Below are 22,388 nucleotides of genomic sequence, written 5' to 3'. Positions count from 1 at the left end.
ACCTGCCTCTTCTACTGTCCACATCGCCCATCTTCGAGAGAGAACCCAAACCACACCCAGACAGCCTATCTCTCTCACCTTTACATTGGTGTCAGACGGATTGTTGAAGATGGACATGGAGATGGACAACCTGGAAAACAGTGGTGAGCCCCATGATTCCATAGCAGCAGCTTCGTGAAGTGGAAAGGGAGGTCAGTAGACGTAAGGCAGAGATCTGAGAAACGTGAGACGGCAAGATATGTAAATAGTAGTACAAAACTTTTTACTTTCACTCATGGAATTCCCTACATCCTCTGATTAGACTCTCCACTACTTTTTTTCCATACCGTCGGAGTTAGATACCGCTGTAGTGTTCGGTAGGAGCCGAGGGCCGAAACGTTGTTGTTGTGGTCTTCAGTCCTGAGACTGGTTTGGTGCAGCTCTCCATGCTACTCTATCCTGTGCAAGCTTCTTCATCTCCCAGTACCTACTGCAGCCTACATCCTTCTGAATCTGCTTAGTGTATTCAGCTCTTGGTCTCCCTCTACGATTTTTACCCGCCACGCTGCCCTCCAATACTAAATTTGTGATCCCTTGATGCCTCAGAACATGTCCTACCAACCTTCTCCCCAATTCTATTCAATACCTCCTCATTAATTATGTGATCTACCCATCTAGTCTTCAGCATTCTTCTGTAGCACCACATTTTGAAAGCTTCTACTCTCTTCTTGTCTAAACTATTTATCGTCCATGTTTCACTTCCATATATGGCTACACTCCATACAAATACTTTCAGAAACGACTTCCTGTCACTGAAATCAATACTCGTTGTTAACAAATTTCTCTTCTTCAGAAACGCTTTCCTTGCCATTGCCAGTCTACATTTTACATCCTCTCTACTTCGACCATCATCAGTTATTTTGCTCCCCAAATAGCAAAACTCCTTTACTACTTTAAGTGTCTCATTTCCTAATCTAATTCTCTCAGCATCAGCCGACTTAATTCGACTACATTCCATTATCCTCGTTTTGCTTTTGTTCATGTTCATTTTATACCCTCCTTTCAAGACACTGTTCATTCCATTTAACTGCTCTTCCAAGTCCTTCCTGTCTCTGACAGAACTACGATGTCGCCAGTGAACCTCGAAGTTTTTATTTCTTCTCCATGCATTTTAATACCTACTCCGAATTTTTCTTTTGTTTCTTTACTGCTTGCTCAATATACAGATTGAATAGCATCGGGGAGAGGCTACAACCCTGTCTCACAACCTTTCCAACCACTGCTTCCCTTTCATGTCCCTCGACTCTTGTAACTGCCATCTGCTTTCTGTACAAATTGTAAATAGCCTTTCGCTCCCTGTATTTTAGCCCTGCCACCTTCAGAATTTGAAAGAGAGTATTCCAGTCAACATTGTCAAAAGCTTTCTCTAAGTCTACAAATGCTAGTAACGTAGGTTTGCCTTTCCTTAATCTTTCTTCTAAGATAAGTCGTAGGGTCAGTATTGCCTCACGTGTTCCAACATTTCTACGGAAACCAAACTGATCTTCACCGAGGTCTGTAAGGAATACGCGTTAGTATTTAGGAGCTGTGACATATTAAACTGATAGTTCGGTAATTTTCACATCTGTCAACATCTGCTTTCTTTGGGATTGCAATTATTATCCTCTTCTTGAAGTCTGAGGGAATTTCGGTGTGTCATACATCTTGCTCACCAGATGGTAGAGTTTTGGCAGGACTGGCTCTCCCAAGGCTATCAGTTGTTCTAATGGAATTTAGTCTACTCCCGGCGCCTTGTTTCGACTTAGGTCTTTCAGTGCTCTGTCAAACTACTCACGCAGTATCATATCTCCCATTTCATTTTCATCTGCATTCTCTTCCATTTCCATAATATTGTCCTCAAGAACATCCCCCTTGTATAGACCCTCTATATACTCCTTCCACCTTCCTGCTTTCCCTTCTTTACTTGGAACTGGGTTTCCATCTGAGCTCTTGTTATTCATGCAAGTGGTTCTCTTTTCTGCAAAGGTCTCTTTAATTTTGCTGTGGGCAGTATCTATCTGACCCATCGTGAGATAAGCCTCTACATCCTTACATTTGTCCTCTAGCCATCCCTGCTTAGCCATTTTGCACTTCTGTCGATCTCATTTTTGAGACGTTTGTATTCCTTTATTCCTTTTTGCCTGCTTCACTTACTGTATTTTGTATTTTCTCCTTTCATCAATTAAATTCAGTATCTCTTCTGTTACCCATGGATTTCTACTAGCCCTCGTCTTTTTGCCTACTTGATCCTCTGCTGCCTTCGGTATTTAATCCCTCAAAGCTACCCATTCTTCTTCTAATGTATTTCTTTCCCCCATTCCTGTCAATCGTTCCCTTATGCTCTCCCTGAAAATCTGTACCACCTCTGGTTTTTTCAGTTTATCCAGGTCCCATCTCCTTAGATTCCCACCTTTTTGCAGTTTCTTCAGTTTTAATCTACAGTTCATAACCAATAGATTGTGGTCAGAGTCCACATCTGCCCCTGGAAATGTCTTACAGTTTAAAACCTGGTTCCTAAATCTCTGTCTTACCATCATATAATCTATACGAAACTTTCTAGTATCTCCAGGGTTCTTCCCTGTATACAACCTTCTTTCATGATTCTTGAACCAAGTGTTAGCTATGATTAACTTATGCTCTGTGCAAAATTCTACCAGGCGGCTTCCTCTTTCATTTCTTAGCCCCAACCCATATTCACCTACTACGTTTCCTTCTCTTCCTTTTCCTACTGTCGAATTCCAGTCACCCATGACTATTAAATTTTCGTCTCCCTTCACTACCTGAATAATTTCTTTTATCTCATCATACATTACATCAATTTCTTAATCATTTGCAGAACTAGTTGGCATATAAACTTGTACTACTGTAGTAGGCGTGGGCTTCGTGTCTATCTTGGTCACAATAACGCGTTCGCTATGCTGTCTGTAGTAGCTTACCCGCACTCCTGTTTTCCTATTCATTATTAAAGCTACTCCTGCATAGCCCCTATTTGATTTTGTATTTATAACCCTGTATTCTCGTGACCAAAAGTCTTGTTCCTCCTGCCACCGAACTTCACTAATTCCCACTATATCTAACTTTAACCTGTCCATTTCCCTTTTTAAATTTTCTAACCTACCTGCCCGATTAAGGGATCTGACATTCCACGCTCCGATCCATAGAACGCCAGTTTTCTTTCTCCTGATAACGACGTCCTCCTGAGTAGTCCCCGCCCGGAGATCCGAAAGGGGGACTATTTTACCTACGGAATATTTTACCCAAGAGGACGTCATCATCATTTAACCATACAGTAAAGCTGCATGCCCTCGGGAAAAATTACGGCTGTAGTTTCCCCTTGCTTTCAGCCGTTCGCAATACCACAACAGCAAGGCCTTTTTGGTTAGTGTTACAAGGCCAGATCAGTCAACCATCCAGACTGTTGCCCCTGCAACTACTGAAAAGGCTGCTGCCCCGCTTCAGGAACCACACGTTTGTCTGGCCTCTCAACAGATACCCCTCCGTTGTGGTTGCACCTACGGTACGGCTATCTGTATCGTTGAGGCGCGCAAGCCTCCCCACCAACGGCAAGGTCCATGGTTCATGGGGGGGATGGCCGTAACGTTAACACCGGTAATATACACCCAGTGCAATTTACCTGGGCACCCTTCCCCATGCCCTGAGTCACAATCCGTATTATGTTGGGTTTGCCATAAAAAAGGCCATGACGCCAGCCAGTACGCAGAATGTGCCTGGCTGAGACAGGGAAAAACTTGGGCACTCCGTAAACTTCGGTGGTTTCCTAAGTTTAAGCCACAAGAGACATAGGTATTTTTGCTGTAAATAAAAAATTGTGTAGAGTAAATGTTTTAGGATGAGAAAGGACGATAGGAGTAACTTGAATACTAGTCGTACTAGAGATAGGCATAATGTAAGATTCAAGATCATGGCTAAGCCACGAATATTAAGAGACGTGATCTGCAGAATATGACGCCCAAGGAAAAAAGTTACCAAGCACTACTTAGTTCAGTAAGCTACGTTTGAGCTGTGGTACAGTGCGAATGGATTAGAACTAGTTTAAAGCGCAAAGGTATTGTCTGGTTAGGTTTCACTGTCTTCACATCATGCAGCATTGCCTCAAAACAGCCAAAGCGCTGAGATACCAGATGGATGTGAGACGCGTCATTGACTCTGACGTCATCAGTTAACCCGCTCCTGGTCCCTCGAGAAGCAATGTTCATGATTTCGGTAAAACCAGAAACAATAGCCGACCAGGCGAATGAAGTGACATAGCCGGAAACTGTCAGATTTGTGCGTGTAAGGGAATTAAAGGGATTTTTTGCTGAACGATACAGATGAGGTTGATACAGTGCCTGTGGCTAGGAAATTGGAGGACTATTGTTCAGCACAAGCAAGACTGACATAGCTCCTGTGACTGGGAAAATAGTTAGTTTGTGTACGCCACAGGTGCACCTGTTGTACCGTCTGTAGCTGGGTCAGTGGTATCGGAGATCTCTTGAAGCGAAGCTACTGGATTACTTGTTTTCTCTCGAAATGAGAGTTATTTGCTTGAGAAGCTATTAAGGTTTATTGTGAAGTACTGGAGGTTTATTGTAAAAATGAGAATGTAGAATTCCAAGTATCATGGAGTATTACGTAATGTACGTTTATTGATCTGTTGTGAGGAAGTAAATTCTGATAGATTCCCGAGTCACGATAACTTGAAGTCGCAACCAAAGCAACGTGCCTCTGGATCCCCTACTGTTGTAAATAAACTTTTCCGAATTTCTCAGGTATACGGATGTGGAGTGGACAGTGTGCAAACCACAGAGTTCACACAGGCCAGTAACGCTAGGCAGTAGCACAGTGCGCATATCATTCTGTTTGCATAGGTCCCTTCTCTTCCACCTAGGTCAGATATCATTATTTGCTAGATCACAGTGACAAAGTAACAGTATATCTGAACGTACAGAGAGGTGTGCAGGTCATGAAGAGCGTGTGGTGTGTGTATTTGTGTGTGTGTGTGTGTGTGTGTGTGTGTGTGTGTGTGTGTGTGCGCGCGCGCGCGCGCGCACTGGATAGTGAGTCATATTGTTTGTATACCTTGTGTTATAGTTGAATGTGATGTGACAAACAGGCGAATGTGGAAGACAGAAATTTAGCATACAGAGAATAAGAAGGTTAGAATGCCTTCCTCATTCCCATTATCCCTACATTCCCTATCCTGCTAACAGGACTAAAAGTGAACTAATGTAACCAACGTGGAAATGAGAACACATGGACTCCGTGGTTATGAGAAAGTGTAGGTAGTTGCCAGTGAAAGCGGACAAATAATGGATCATGAGATATCGTGAGTGCAGGAGCAAATACAAAGTTTAAAAGTGTAAATTATCAAGAGCTTTTATTTCAGTAAAATTCAAGGGTGAATTTTCTTCTCAGAGGGTACGAGATTGTAGCGGGACAAAACCGTAGGAGAATTTGGAGCAGAAGTCAGAGCCCAGAACTGCACTGAGGCCGCAGCCAGACGAGACGGCTCATGCTGGTCACTGAACTGCACGATAGGCTCCCGAGTCGTCGGACCACGAGCACCAAAATCAGACCACAAGCCACGGATCCAGTTATATGGCTCCTTCCGTGTATAGTGAATTTACGACTATGACGAGTGAGGCCTGAAGATGGCATCAATATAATACCGAAACTGGTAGCAGATAGAAGTTCACAAAATAAAATAAAATCAATTTCTACAATACATACGGCTGTTGGTAAATTATTGCATCAAGAAGCCACAGACATTGGTTTTAGTTGGCTGTTGCTCCTGCTGGACCAGCACCCCTCAGCAACAGGAAGACGACACCATACTGGGTGTCAGAGCCCTGGAGCTAGCCTTCGAGAAGCCACTACAGTTCGATTGACTTCTGTGTTGTCAACGTCTACTCCAGACCTCGGTTACTGCCCTGTTAGAGATGGTTTGCAGTGGCTCACAAACGTAGCCTTTGCGCCAATTCAGCGCCAGGAACCAGCATTTAAACACTGGCCCAGCCGAGTACGTCATGTACAACCATGGCACGCACTGGGTATGGTCCTGCAGTGCCCAAACGTGACATACTCGGCACGGTCCAGACTTCGACTCTGGACAATGTGTAATACCACAACCTTTTTTTGGGATTCTCTATCCTCTTCCAGTCTCATCCCCACTCTCCCGACGAGGGCATATGCTTAATAACATCAAGTTACACCAATATAAACTGCTGCTTTGACTTTGTCTTTTCTGGTTATCTGGATTCGAATGCACCATAGATTTTTTTTGTGCAGCAGATTGGTAATTTGCACTACGGTAATTTAAGCTACTGTTTTGACATTGTTTACGTTGGGACTCACCAGTATGTACAATGAAGGAAACATGTTGGATTAAAAGCTAATATACCATCACAATTTGCACATAATACAAACTTTAGGCTCATGGTAGGAATAATTTTGCTATTATAATTATGGAGTAATTAACAATTAAAATTCCGATATTCCAAATTCATCGAGAGACAGCAATTTTTTATGTTTTCAAGCTAAAAATTGTTTGTATCCCTAATAGAAATATGACATGATGAGTTTTCAGTCAGAATTAAGCATACCCATGTTTTAATTGGTGTTAGTTTATGGAACTGTAATTACGAGTATATAGGAATGTAAAGTGTTACTCGTAAAAATTTAATTAATTGAATATAGGCCTTTCATTCAATAAAACTAATCCCTCTGTTCACCCGAAAATGATAGGGTGATTATCCTTTAAGTAAGTAAAATAATACATGCAAATCAACAAATTGTATTGTTGCAATGATAAAACACATAATTTGTAGTCTTAAGGATATGGGGTACTTATAAATGGTGGGAATTTTTTTGACTTTATTAAATTCTATAGTCTTTCTTGATTACATTGATATATACATTATAGGGTTTCAAATGAAAAATGACCTACATATACCAAAATTTAAAGTTACAATCATGTATGCCGCCAGGCCCCCTTTATTTCCGTTACAGAAACCAGTATTATTCCAAAAAGAACTGTGAACTTCCTGTTTCCAGCGATTATACGTATGATATGTTGCATATGCTGGTAACAGTGCAGGTTTCTAGTGTATGTCAATGATTAACTTTGCTAATATTTACTTTTGTTTCGCTGAAGCAGTTTGCTCACGTGTTACTGAATGTTTGTTGCCCAAGTGCTACATATATTTGTGGAAGTACATATCCTTTAGTGCGCAATAAATACGAACTATGCCATGCATCAAGAAATTCAATAAAAGGAAATTCCATGGTAACCAGTTCACAAGCAAAGCAAGCCACACTCTTGAAATTAACCTATGTATCAGTTCTTCAGGGAAGAAACTCCCACATTGCACGCGTCCCGGTGATTCAAATTTTTGTGTTAACAATGACACTGTTTGTAGTGGATTTGTTGTTGTTGATGTGGGCCTCTTATCTTCTTTGATAAAGGTAGCATTGGCGAAATGTGAACAACGTGATGGTGTAGGCTGTCTGGAAATAACTGAACAACAAAGTAGCAGGAAGTCTTTAAGGTCAAAATTAGTTGTTGTGTGTAGATCCTGCAATAAATCTACCTCGAAAATTACTTAAAACATTGTGCATAATTCATATGATGTGAATTTGAAGTTAGTGTATGCAATGCATGCAATAGGAAAAGGAAAAAAGGCTGCTCAAACGTTTTGTGGTTTGATGGACCTTTCTCTTCCTCCCAGTAGGTTCAGCGAGAACATAAAAATACTTTTAAGTGCCTTGACGGTTGTGTCTAAAGCATCTATCAAATGTGCAGTAGAAGAAACTGTTAATATTAGTGGAACCAGGGACATTGCTGTTGCACTGGATGAGACATGGCAATGTCGAGGACATCAATCTTTGAATGATATTGTAAGTGCTACTTCTCTGGAGAATGGAAAAGTTGTTGATGTTGCGTGCTTATCTAAGTACTGCCACACCTGCCATGGTAACACTGAAGGACATATTGAACATCAGTGTTCTAAGAATTATGATGGTTACGGTGGAGGTATGGAGTGTGATGAAGCCGTAAAAATATTTCAGAGGTCGGTGCCCATTTATAATGTTAGATACATGAAGTACCTAAGTGATGGGGACTCTAAAGTTTTCAATAAAATCAATGAGTTACATGTTTATGATGATACCTTGGTAACAAAGCTGGAGTGTTGCTGACGTGTGCAAAAGGGGATGGATGCTAGATTGAGGAAGCTACAAAGAGAAATGAAAGGAAAGTTGTTACCTGATGGAAAATCTCTGTCTGGGTGAGGCATACTTACAGAAACTGAAATACACCTTCTTCAGAGTTATTATGGACTGGCCATTAGACGAACTGCACCTCTGAATGATGTAATAACAATGATAAAAACTGTAAGGGCCACCTACTTTCAGAAGTTGTCCACAGAAGACCACCTGTTCACAGACTTTGCCCTGAAGGAGCAGATTCTTGGTGTGGTTACCAAAAAGCAAAAGAAAGTGGTCAAATATACCATAATAAGCATTATCTTCCTAAGCCTGTTATGAATTAAATAAAAACCAATTTTTAGAGACCTGAGTGACCCTGTTTTGCTTAGTAAATGTGTTCATGGAGGCACTCAGAATACAAATGAAAGTTTCAACCATTGCAAATGGGAAAGATTACCCAAGAATATTTTTGTAGGACTAAATACATTAAAAGTTGGTGTACTAGATGCAGTGATACGTTTCAATGATGGAGTGATAGTAAAGTTGGAAGTCCTGAGAAATTTAGGCGTAAAATGTGGTTCAAATATGGAAGATCATTTGCTGGCGTGTGATAGACAGTAGGTGCATGAAGCTGAAAGATTCGCTCTTCAAGTTACCAAAGAAGCAAGAAGTGCTAAGAGGAATGCCAAGAGGAAGCTTGAAGATGAAGAAATGCTGCAGGATGAAGACTATGCTTTAGGAATGTTCTGAGGCACAGTTTAATTGGACTCATATCTTCATTTGCAATTTCTGGCAAATTGTATTTTTCAGAATTCAGGTACAAATATTTCCTGAAGTTTATGAAGCACTGCTCTAATTTTTTCCTGTAACTTGCAATAGTCCATACTTATGTAGTAGACCTAAGTTTTATTGCAGAATCAACTAAATTATGGAAAAAATAACATTTTTATTATGAAATAATTATGAAAATTAAAATGTATGATGTGATATTTTTTGTCCTTGTAATATACATAATAGGTGGAATTAAATAGGTCTAGTACCTCAGCCAACATATCATGCATATCTGGTAAAAATTTGGTCTCCTCCAAATGTATCACATTGGGTTAAATCGTACATCAATTTGAGAAAGCATTTTGGAAAAAAAAAAATGCGTCAATTTCTTTCTAATTTTTAATAACCCTAAGCAGATTCAAAAATATTCAAAACACTTCTAATTTGTTTAGAAAGTGTGCTGCATTACCTGATATCAACAAAAAACTGTAAAACATATACATTATAAACAGTGTGAAAGAAATAGGTGTTGATTTTTACGTACTATTGAGCCAGAAAAATACCCTGTACCCTTAGTAGAAACAGATTCTTTCCTGGTAGGAAAGCCCAACATTCAAAAGATTCTTTCCTGTCTTTGTATGAAATTATTCACTGTTATTTCATGTAAATTTCCTCATAATTTGGGAAGATATATGAACAAATTTTAATTGTACAAATCTAAAAATTTTATATGTAACAATCACAGTAATTGTTTAAAACAATATAAATAGAGGGAATTTGTACGTTGCCATAAGTTAGTCTGAGGTCAGTCTTATGTCAATCATGAGGCAGTCTTAAGTCAATTTTACGCATGTAGCTCACCGCCGAACGTCTAGCATGCAAAATTAAACTCTTTGTGAACAAGAAATACTGGAACTTATTTCTACCATTGCATGATTCCCATGTGGCAATGCAGTAACATCAATATGAACCTATGACAGCATTAAGAAGCAGCACCCCAGATTACATAAGATACGTATTATTTATGTGGTGGAGGATATCTGCAATGTGAGGTAGTATATAGTTTTTTTTGTGTTAAGCAACAATACACATCCCAAACGTCACAAACAAAAACATTTTCGACACATTGTATTACAAAAGCCATTGCCATGGCACTGGTGTCACATGATCTTCCACATTAGAAAATCTCTGATGCCTGCCCGTTACCGCAGCATGGCTGCATCCTGTTATCTCAGCCTGCCTCACCTACCAGAGATGCCAATGCAGCACTCTGTCTCTCAAAGTAATGCCTGCATGCCGCCCACCATATGTAAACGTCTGCAGCTACGAACGCCAAAATATTGTGAGGGAACTCTGAACTGCACCAGAGAATGCAGCATGATCAGAAGAATGTCTGAACTATATGAATTAGTAAAGAACTGAGAAAGAGTTGTATCTTCAACAGAACCTGCCTCTGCTGCTGTCCACATCCCCCATCTTTGACAGAGAACCCAGCACACACACAGACAGCGTACCTGTTTCACTTTCACTGTGCAGATCCCATGAAGTCATGGATCCAATTTGTCAAGAATGCAATATGCAAGATAGTGATGGCTCTTGTGGTTGGTTACATGAAACAGACTGGGTCCTCTGGCCCAACCCAATCGATGATTGACTGGAAACGATAATGTTTGGCTACATGGAGACAATTTACAGCCATTCCTGGACTTCATGTTCCCAAACAATGACATAATTTTTCTGGACGACAATGCACCATGTCACCGGGCTACAATTGTTCATGATGTAGAACATTCCAAACAATTTGAGCAAATTATTTGGCCACCCAGTTCTTCAACATGAAACCAATCAAAAAACATTTATGGGTTATAATTGAGAGGTCAGTTTGTGCAAAAATCCTGCACAGGTGGCACATTCGCAAATAAGGACAGCTATAGAGGCAGTATGGCTCAATATTTCAGCAGGGGCATGCACTATGCCACACAAAAAGAGGTCCAGCACAATATTAGGAGATATCCCATGACTTTTGTCAGCTCGTTGTATGGGGTGGTCCAGAGGCTTTTTAAAGAAATCGTAACTCACTGCTGAGTGCAGTACTGCCTCCAAATAAGAAGACCATATGTGGTGCATGTCCTTTAAGAGGTACAAGTGTAAAGTAAATTGTTACTGGTAGAGTGTTGAAGTAGTATTATACTGTTGTTAAGGCAGGCCTTTGTTGAAATTTGACCCCAATTAGGAGGAAACTAAGTCAAAAAGTTTACATTTCAGACACATTTATATTAACTAGAACTATATTTCATATTGAAGTCATTGGTGGCAAATAGCCACACTTCCGCAATTATCTTGAAAATGGCTCATCTGTTGACCCATGTTTACTGGAACATTTTTGTTCCTGTTGTCACATACTTTCACCAGTGTCATGTTTCGCTACTAATTACACCACAAATTGTGCACTTGGGTAATTATTGCACCCCTCTCAGTTTGACAAAAGAGTCACTTGGGCTTTTACATTTTTTGTAAAGACAGGTGACGGGCAATATGCACAGGAACAAGAGGTACAGTAACAATAAGAATGGAAGAACGAGGAGCCCAAAGTAAAAACTTCGAATAGGCTGATGTGTAAATGGCCATTTCCTGCCCTATCAGTACAATTAAAATCCCATCTTACTCACATAAAATCCATCTCCTTTTGTAATGTGTGCAAATCAGCAAATAACTGCTGCATTGAAAAGTGTGGATTTCTTTTTGTACAATGTGCACAATTTCACATGTTATGTAATTAAGGTAAACACATGCAATCTTTCTCCTCTATTGTTGAATATGTATGTCGAACAAGGATTTATGGAAATAAGAGAGATATTCAGGAATGGGATTTGATCCCAGGGTTAAAGGATATCAATAAGATTTGCTGATCACATTTGTTATCCTCTGTGAACGTGAGGAATAAATGTAGGACTTTTTGAAAGGGACTACAGTCTACTGGCTTCATGGGTTGGGCACTATGAGATGTCAAAGTTTAAAAATGATTTGGATATGCGACAGAAGTGGAATCCACATTTTGTCAAGGAACCAAGCGAGAACATCAAGCTGTGGAATAAATTATAGAAGTGCTTCAAAATGATAATGAGTAACTTGATTGCAGAGTGTAAATTGGTGCTTTAGAGATGGCACATGACATGCAGCTAGTATTAAAATTGCATTGTGATTTGCATAATATCCTCTCCTGATCTTACAGAAGTAGCACACACCATAGTCATCACTTTACTTGGAGGTAATACATAAGGGGACAATGGTGACAACAGAACAGACCCCTCTTCCAGTCCATCGACATGAATATGTCATGACTAGATAATACAGCACATGTGAACTAGAGCTCCGTACCCTTGCAGCAACATTAGTTCAGGATCTTGTATTGGTATCTCGTTCTGGTGGGTTAGAAGAAAATATCTTAGAAGTGACTAAACGATTTGTGAATGGTATTCGAAACTGTATGTCACAAGAGAAATTGCAGGGCAGCCAACAATTTTTGTAGTCTGTTGCTAATTCATAAAAGCCATCAACAGCATTTTCTTCTTTGCATAACTTGTTAGAAAAATGTCAGAAACGTAGTGGCATCAGGCACAGTCTTTCAATTTTAGTTACACACTAGAAACAGCATCTGAAATAGCAGTAAACAATCCTAGGCAGGCCAATGGTATATATTTGCCACTTTTTGATAGCAGTAGCACAATACATATTGCTCATTCAGTAGGGTATATGGTACCAGATTTATGTCTGTGTCAATGGCGCTGTTTATCACATGTTCCGACTTGGTTTGGCCTATTGCTCTGAAGTTTAATAAAATCAGATATGGATTTTCTGATGGTGATGTTTGGCTTGTTACGGCGCTCAACTGCGCAGTCATCAGCGCCCGTACGAAGTCCCAATTTTTACACTGTCCAATCAAGCCACTGTCACAAATGATAATGATGATGATGATGATGAATTGATGAGGACAACACAAGCACTCAGTCCGCAGGCAGAGAAAATCCCCAACCTGACTGGGAATCGAACCAGGCACCTCGTGATCCAGAGGCAGCAACTCTAGCCACTAGACCACGAGCTGTGGACAGTATGGATTTTCTGTTAAGCACAACATACAGTGCCTGTCTTTTATCTGATCCACAATTCAAGTACGTCAGTAAAAATAAAATACATTAAAATTCTTATAAATGAATTACCAGTGATAATAAGAATACACAGGGTAATTACACTAGTGGCCATTAAAATTGCTATACCAAGAAGAAATGCAGATGATAAACAGGTATTCATTCGACAAATATATTATACTAGAACTGACATGTGATTACATTTTCACGCAATTTGGTTGCATAAATCATGAGAAATCAGTACCCAGAACAACCACTTCTGGCAGTAATAACAGCCTTGACATGCCTGGGCATTGAGTCAAACAGAGCTTGGATGGTGCGTACAGGTACAGCTGCCCATGCAGCTACAACACGATACCACAGTTCATCAAGAGTACTGACTGGTGTATAGTGAGAGCCAGTTGCTCGGCCACCATTGACCAGACATTTTCAATTGATGAGAGATCTGGATAATGTGCTGGCCAGAGCAGCAGTCGAACATTTTCTGCATCCAGAAAGGCCCGTACGGGACTGCAACATGCAGTCGTGCATTATCCTGCTGAAATGTAGGGTTTCGCAGGGATCGAATGAAGGGTAGAGCCACGGGTCGTAACACATTTGAAATGTAACATCCACTATTCAAAGTACTGTCAACGTGAACAAGAGGTGACCCAGATATGTAACCAATGGCACCCCATACCATCACGCTGGGCGATACGCCAGTATGGCGATGACGAATGCATGCTTCCAATGTGTGTTCACTACGATGTCACCTAACACGGATGCAACCATGATGATGCTGTAAACAGAACCTGGAGTCATCCGACAAAATGACGTTTTGCCATTTGTGCACCCAGGTTCATCGTTGAGTACATCATCGCAGGCGCTCCTGTCTGTGGTGCAGCGTCAAGGGTAACCGCAGCCATGGTCTCCGAGCTGATAGTCCATGCTGCTGCAAACGTCGTCAAACTGTTTGTGCAGATGGTTGTTGTCTTACAAACGTCCCCTTCTGTTTACTCAGGGATTGAGATGTGGCTGCACGATCCCTTACAGCCATGCAGATAAGATGCTCATCATCTTGACTGTTAGAGATACGAGGCAGTTGGGATCCAGCACAGCGTTCCTTATTACCATCCTGACATCGAAATAAGTGTCCAAGGAATAGAAAAGCAACTGGAATCACTCAATAGAGGAAAGTCCACTGGACCTGACGGAATACCAATTCGATTCTACACAGAGTACGCGAAAGAACTTGCCCCCCTTCTAACAGCCGTGTACCGCAAGTCTCTAGAGGAACGGAGGGTTCCAAATGATTGGAAAAGAGCACAGATAGTCCCAGTCTTCAAGAAGGGTCGTCGAGCAGATGCGCAAAACTATAGACCTATATCTCTTACGTCGATCTCTTGTAGAATTTTAGAACATGTTTTTTGCTCGCGTATCATGTCATTTCTGGAAACCCAGAATCTACTATGTAGGAATCAACATGGATTCCGGAAACAGCGATCGTGTGAGACCCAACTCGCCTTATTTGTTCATGAGACCCAGAAAATATTAGATACAGGCTCCCAGGTAGATGCTATTTTTCTTGACTTCCGGAAGGCGTTCGATACAGTTCCGCACTGTCGCCTGATAAACAAAGTAAGAGCCTACGGAATATCAGACCAGCTGTGTGGCTGGATTGAAGAGTTTTTAGCAAACAGAACACAGCATGTTGTTATCAATGGAGAGACGTCTACAGACGTTAAAGTAACCTCTGGCGTGCCACAGGGGAGTGTTATGGGACCATTGCTTTTCACAATATATGTAAATGACTTAGTAGATAGTGTCGGAAGTTCCATGCGGCTTTTCGCGGATGATGCTGTAGTATACAGAGAAGTTGCTGCATTAGAAAATTGTAGCGAAATACAGGAAGATCTGCAGCGGATAGGCACTTGGTGCAGGGAGTGGCAACTGACCCTTAACATAGACAAATGTAATGTATTGCGAATACATAGAAAGAAGGATCCTTTATTGTATGATTATATGATAGCGGAACAAACACTGGTAGCAGTTACTTCTGTAAACTATCTGGGAGTATGTGTACGGAACGATTTGAAGTGGAATGATCATATAAAACTAATTGTTGGTAAGGCGGGTACCAGGTTGAGATTCATTGGGAGAGTGCTTAGAAAATGTAGTCCATCAACAAAGGAGGTGGCTTACAAAACACTCGTTCGACCTATACTTGAGTATTGCTCATCAGTGTGGGATCCGTACCAGGTCGGTTTGACGGAGGAGATAGAGAAGATCCAAAGAAGAGCGGCGCGTTTCGTCACTGGGTTATTTGGTAACCGTGATAGCGTTACGGAGATGTTTAATAAACTCAAGTGGCAGACTCTGCAAGAGAGGCGCTCTGCATCGCGGTGTAGCTTGCTCGCCAGGTTTCGAGAGGGTGCGTTTCTGGATGAGGTATCGAATATATTGCTTCCCCCTACTTATACTTCCCGAGGAGATCACGAATGTAAAATTAGAGAGATTAGAGCGCGCACGGAGGCTTTCAGACAGTCGTTCTTCCCGCGAACCATACGCGACTGGAACAGGAAAGGGAGGTAATGACAGTGGCACGTAAAGTGCCCTCCGCCACACACCGTTGGGTGGCTTGCGGAGTATCAATGTAGATGTAGATGTAGATGTAGAACCCACTGATTCCATATTCTGCTAACAGTCATTGGATCTTGACCAACGCAAGCAGCAATATCGCGATACGATAAACCGCAATCACGATAGGCTACAATCCGACCTTTATCAAAGTTGGAAACGTGATGGTACGCATTTCTCCTCCTTACACGAGGCATCACAACAACGTTTCACCAGGCAACGCTGGTCAACTGCTGTTTGTGTATGAGAAATCGGTTGGAAACTTTCCTCATGTCAGCATGTTGTAGGTGTCGCCACCAGTGCCAACCTCGTGTGAATGCTCTGAAAAGCTAATCATTTGCATATCACAGCATCTTCTTCCTGTAAGTTAAATTTCGTGTCTGTAGCATGTCATCTTTGTGGTGTAGCAATTTTAATGGCCAGTAGTGTACGTGCTGACCATCACAGTCAGTGATCTGCACATACAGCATCCCTAGCAGCAGAAAGCACTTCTGCATTTGGACATCCTTCCGTGAGGACTCTGCCCACTCCTTTGGGAAGCTTCTGTACTAGTGAGCAAGTTTGATGGCATGAAGGAACGTGGCAGTGGCGCCCCCTCCACATTGTCAGCCATATTCATACCACCCGCTGCCAGCCAATTATGAGTGGGACAGCAGGGCTTCATTAAGATGCCCATCCTATACCTGTAGCTGCCACAAAGACAATGCCGTACCAATGATACAGATGCTACGACCCTCATCTGTCCTCAAACCTCCAATCATTTGTTCAACTGCCCAGCACTTGGCAACTTTGTACTCCAGTGCCATTGTGAGTCGGTGTTGCTGGGTTCCAGATGACTTCACTAGCTATCGTTGCTGTCCATCCTCCAGTACAGAGTTCAGAGTCTTTGTTTGTCCTGTTTTTTTTTTTTTTTCCTTTCTTTCTTTTTTTTTTTTTTTTTTTTCATGCCACCAGCAGACATCAGGCCAGCCAGCTACACGCCTGTAATGCAAGGTATCCAATGACACAGCAGCAGCAGCAATGTGTGACATGCACTACAGCAGATGAGGCCAGTGCAGGAAGATAAATGCACTGGGGGTGTGCTGTACTAGAGAATCTGCTGCACTCACCAAGGATCAGCAATGGTAGCACCAGAGACTAGATGAATGTAAATAGTAAACACTAAAGGAAGTTTTGTATCCATCAGCCTGCTTCTACCGCATTCTCACCCCTCTCCAGCAGTGTCACTCACCCATTTAAGCCATCTTGACACACATTACAGTTTATACAGGTAATGTATGTGACCTGACAGTAATTTGTGTGAGACAGCTCACTTACAGAGCTATTGATAGGAGTAGATGGAGATAAATTTTTGAGTAGAATGAGCTATGAAAGGAGCTGAAGCTAGGAACATGGCTAGGGTCTTGTTAGAGACAGCATACTAGTAGCAAGATGTGTAATATGGAATAGTTCACAGACAAAGTGACAGGAAACAGTAGACAAAGTTTGGCCAAAGACTGAAGCAATTGTATTGTATACCTGGGTGAAGTGGATGGTCAGGGAACTTGTACTGATGGATTAATACCAGTTTGCCAGTAAGGAATGACACCCCTCTTGAACATTTTGTGGCTTATCAAAAGCAAAAGAACAATGATGGCTCACCTAATCAATGAAATAGTGTGCAAAACTGGTTTCTATGGTCGAAAATTCTTATCTATAAATGACTTGTACTTTTTTGTAGTATTTGTAATCAACAGCAATTCTGTAAATGAGTTTTTCTTATATTTTGTAAGTTTGTTTCAAGTTGAAATGCTATAATTAACACTATTTTTCAGTGATGTGTAGAAGTACTGTTAAGGTTACTTGAGCATGGAATTCAAGGCTTAGTACACTGAGAGAATCGTTAATTAACAGACTTTATGTGTTAGAAGAAAAATTAATTGCCTTGCTCCATTTCCAGTTGAGTATGTTAATGGTGGGCTCCCTTACTGATCGTTAGGTGTCAGTGTTGTCATTGTACCAGCAGTTCAGCCACAGAGATTTGGAACTCCATATTGGGACTCCACAGGAATGTGCTGGTGGTCACCATTCTGTAGGACTGGCAAGCATGTATGTTATGTCTCACTGGTCAAGAAGTTCCACAGAGGTGTTACAAAGGGTAGTGGAGTGGGTGTTACATCTTTTTTTTTTTTTTTTTTTTCAGGGTATAATTTTCCAATTTTGGTTTCTTCATTTAGACAACAACTTGTGTTCTCTCTCTTTCCATTTTCACCAGATAACTCACCCTACATAGGTAACTCACCTAACTCCATCTATATTTATTGGACACCTTCACAGAAATCACTGTGCAAAGCCCAACAGGGCACCCAGAAATGACCACATCTGAGAATAATGAGTTTTATGGTCTGGCTGTCCACTGTTATCAAATAGTAACCTCTACATACAGGAATTTATTATGTACGTGAGACAGCTAGCTTACAAATAATTTTGTATTTTGAGGACTTCTTTCATTACATATCATAAACACAAATGACTATGAGTATTCTGCTGCCCTGTGACTCTGTGCCATTAGAATGTTTGTGTGTCATTCTTCAGTCAGCTTTAGGCAAGTGGTTGCCTTTCAGTGGGACTATAAAATGTGCAAACATCCATAACTCTTTCAAATAACAAAACAGATATAATTCAACAAAGAACAAAAACAAATTATGAGGTCGTACATGCTTCACTGAGGTAAAAGAAGTACACAAAAACTTTTTAATTTGCAGATGGTTTGTCATATAGCACCAATCACGGCCCATTCGTGCTTAACTCTTGTAAAAAAGACACGATGAATAGAAATTATCACTTCAACACTGTCAACTAAATGTAGTACTAAAAATTTAACATGAAGGAATGAATTTCGTAGAGATGATGTAGCCACAGTTGGGAAAGACAATGAACAGTTATAACCACGGCAGGGTGTATACACGGACAAGGAAAACCAATTCTCTGATTTTTCCCGGTTAGAAATACACTTTTTCCATGTTAAGTGACAGTATATATTCCGTTGGAACTACAAAACTTATCACTCCTTTGAATGGTTATGGTTTTATACAGGGGCATAGAATTTCCTGGCACTTTAGAAAACTAAAATCAGGGGAAAAGGAATATTTACTTGGAAAGTAATGCTTTTCAAACCACCATTCACAATATTTTCCCGCAATCTGTTAGAAATAGGTTCATTTCGGCAGTTGCCAGAGAGTGCAGATTACAGGTGACACCGTGCTTGCACAGCTACCATGATGTATGAAGCCCATATGTACGTATGAGTAAAACATTGAAAGATCATACATTATGTCATAAAATAAACAAGACCTCAGAGGATACTCTACGAGCATCGGCATTTCATGGACCATACTAAAATGTGCACATTTAAAGTGTGTACTTAAAGTGCGCATTCGTACGCCCAGATTCTCAATGAAGTAGACCTCGACCTGATATTAAGCTTTTCAGTGTGCTTTTTGGGATGTAAATTTTCTTGGCGCACCAGTAATGTATTACATCATGTTTGGTTCTATATTATTGCATAATGCCATATGCGCTAGAAGATGAAAACATGCACTTGAAATGCAGTGACCAGTTGAAACTAGCCAGTACTGTGGAATTAAACATTTCGTTTCAAATACATTGACTGCCTCTGCGGAAAAGGTTAATAAAAGTGAAATTTCTTTAGTAAACAGACAAGAATAACTTCATTGTTCTGCAAGGAGATTAATGCTTGACTGCCATAAAGGTGGAAATAAAATAAAATCTGAAATTAATGACATATTTTAGCCTTCCGTAATTATGTGAATGTATTTTAATTCACTTGATAGCTCCCAGCCACAGATATCAGTGTTGTTTTCATTTGACATGAGAGTAAACGGAGGGGAAACAGCAAAATCACTAAATGTAAACATGGGTCACCTGGAGACTATAACTCAGACTCTCTTCGCATCAGCCCCAGATCTACAATATTTGCTAACTGGGTCAATACTAAAAAAAAAAATCAAATTTTCAAAAATATGCTTATCTTGTAGCTTATGTCCTTCTGAAAAGTCTGAAACATAAAACACATGTGTTTGAGGAAAGGTAAGACATGTTATTTGGTGTTAAGTGTGCCAAAGTGCAGTGCCATCCCTCTTCATACAGCATTCTTCTATCGCACGTCACTGTATTTTGCTCTGTGGAATTGAAACATGTATATTTTGTAATAGATGCCATGAAACTATATTCAGGACAGTGGAAATTGAAATGTCTTGTGGTGCCTCTCCTGCTCCCAGTCGGCCAGTTTGACACCCTGCCCCTCTTTTAATTTTTTTTAGTGGATGGGATTATTTGTAATCAGGAGAACAAGAACTCTTCAGAAAATTTGCACTCTTTATTGGCTATTAGCTAATAACTTGCTGTCTTGTGTGACATAAAATTAAATATAGGATACATAAAACCAATAACGACAAGAGACAAGTAAGAAAGTACACATTTCTTCAATCCTTAGCTCCTAGCATTTTATCTCTCTAATCTTGCTACAGCTTTACATGGAATGCTTTCCTTTCTGCGAAAGAATCTATTACCTCATCAAAGTTCGTCACAAGTTTTGCTACATGAAAAATCGAAATGTCATTATCTAATACTGAAAAAGCTGTGAATACAAATAATACCCACGACTGGTGTGGTTTCTTGATCTGATTACATCTATTTTGTCACTGTCTGCTAGGTAAAACAAAATAGGCCTTTCTAATATTGCAGCAATTTTGTCACACACACCAAATAAATGAGACTGTTTTGGCACAAACGGTCATTTTATAACACGACAGAATATAATTCACGAAGTACCAATATCAAATGCATATTAGGCCTACTACAAGCAAAAAGCTTTTCACATTTCATTCATATGCACCAGTTTCTCAAGCATGAGATCGAAAAGTAGTATTATGAAATTTTTATGTAAATTTGGAATCGTCTTATTCTTCCATAATTTGTGTGATGCCCCGTTTCTTCTCCTTCTTCGTTCTAACAAACAATCTCGTCATCACCAATTCTATAGCTATTCCTGCCACTGTCAAAATTTGTTCGCCGATTAATTCACTAACCCTGCAGGAATCACCGGTTTAATTATCCCGTGATTATTCTCCAGTTAGGCATTGTTACATGTTCGTACATCACGTTTTCCACATTACTTCCAGAAAAGAGCTGAAGCGGCTGCTAGCCGGGGACTGTACAACTGGTCCTTACTAGTGCAGCGATCTGGATTTTTTCTCAAAATTTCATTTTCTTGGATACACGGAGGAGATAATACATTATCTTTCTCACTTGTTTGTTTATTTCCATTCTGGTAGTCTTAATCTATGGATTTCGCTTGTAATTATAACAACACTGATCATTCGCAAACCCAATCAGCCACATAATCAGACAGTGATCGGCAATTATCCATTCAGCTTTACTCCACTCAGCTCGTATAGCCCCATCCTCTTTTGTCTGTGGAAAGTTTATTTCTAGATGTGACGAGGATACTCCTGACAGACATCACGTACACATGCACACATTCAAAAATCAAATTATCATTCATTCAGAAATAAACTTTAAATGTGTTCTAAAATGTTCAACAACCAACAGGGATGCGTTTCAAAATCATATGAGTCATCAGTAGACCAACGTGTGCTGGATGCTAGGCGCTTGCTGAAACAAGATGTTTTTTCTCAAGAATCTGAATTTGGCGCCCCCTTTTCCCAGTAGCATCTAGCTGACTGCTGCGACTGCTTGTACACGCAACAGCCACATTCCTGTAGCCAGAAGGGGGAGACTCTACTACTCAAATGCAACTCAATTGTGCATGTGCATAAGCCCTCTCTTAACGGCTAAAACGAATCTAAGACTGGTATTACACCATCAAATTTCTTTGTCAAAGGAATTTGATGGTGTAATAGGGAACTTTGTCAAATCTCATCTGTCATCAAACAAATTTGATAAAATCTAGGGCCTCGCTGTAGATTTGATCAAAGAAGTCACTTGTCTTCTGTTCACTTCAATGCGATATTTTACCACGTGGAGCGCTAGCATTGCTGCAGCGTTCTGTCATCCGTAGTGTTTTTATAAACATTGCCGGTAAATACAATAGGTGTGTACCAAAAACTACAAAATTAATAGAGATGTATGAAGCTGATGAGGCGCTTTACAACATGAGGCACTCTGAATACAAAAATAGATTAAGAAGATTGGAGACCTATCCTAACCTAATCCCTCTCCTGTAGCAAGGAATTGGAGTGTTACAGTGAGTCTGTCTTCTGCAGTTATAGCAGTTCTTAAGTGAGTATTGTGCTTGGTGATATGAGGATACACTTTGCTGAGCACATACTGAAATGTATGCTCATCCATTCTTAAGTGATTGACGTACGACTTGATTTCCTCCACTATAAGCTCACGTAACAGGTTTTGTTGAATGCTATTATCGTGTCGTCGTAAAAACCATGGCTTCACCCTGGTACATTTCCTTTTTTTTCCCCCGCTTTTCTTCCACATGTATTGTGGTACATGCAACTGTTGTTGTCAGCCATATTGAACTTCGTCGAAAAATATGATTGTGTAATACTCCTTTTTAGCACCACATCAAAGATCTTTGTCAAATATATTTGACGA

The sequence above is a fragment of the Schistocerca serialis genome, chromosome 5 (genome assembly GCF_023864345.2).
Source record: "Schistocerca serialis cubense isolate TAMUIC-IGC-003099 chromosome 5, iqSchSeri2.2, whole genome shotgun sequence".
NCBI lineage: Eukaryota > Metazoa > Arthropoda > Insecta > Orthoptera > Acrididae > Schistocerca > Schistocerca serialis.
This window is presented reverse-complemented; position numbering follows the sequence as displayed.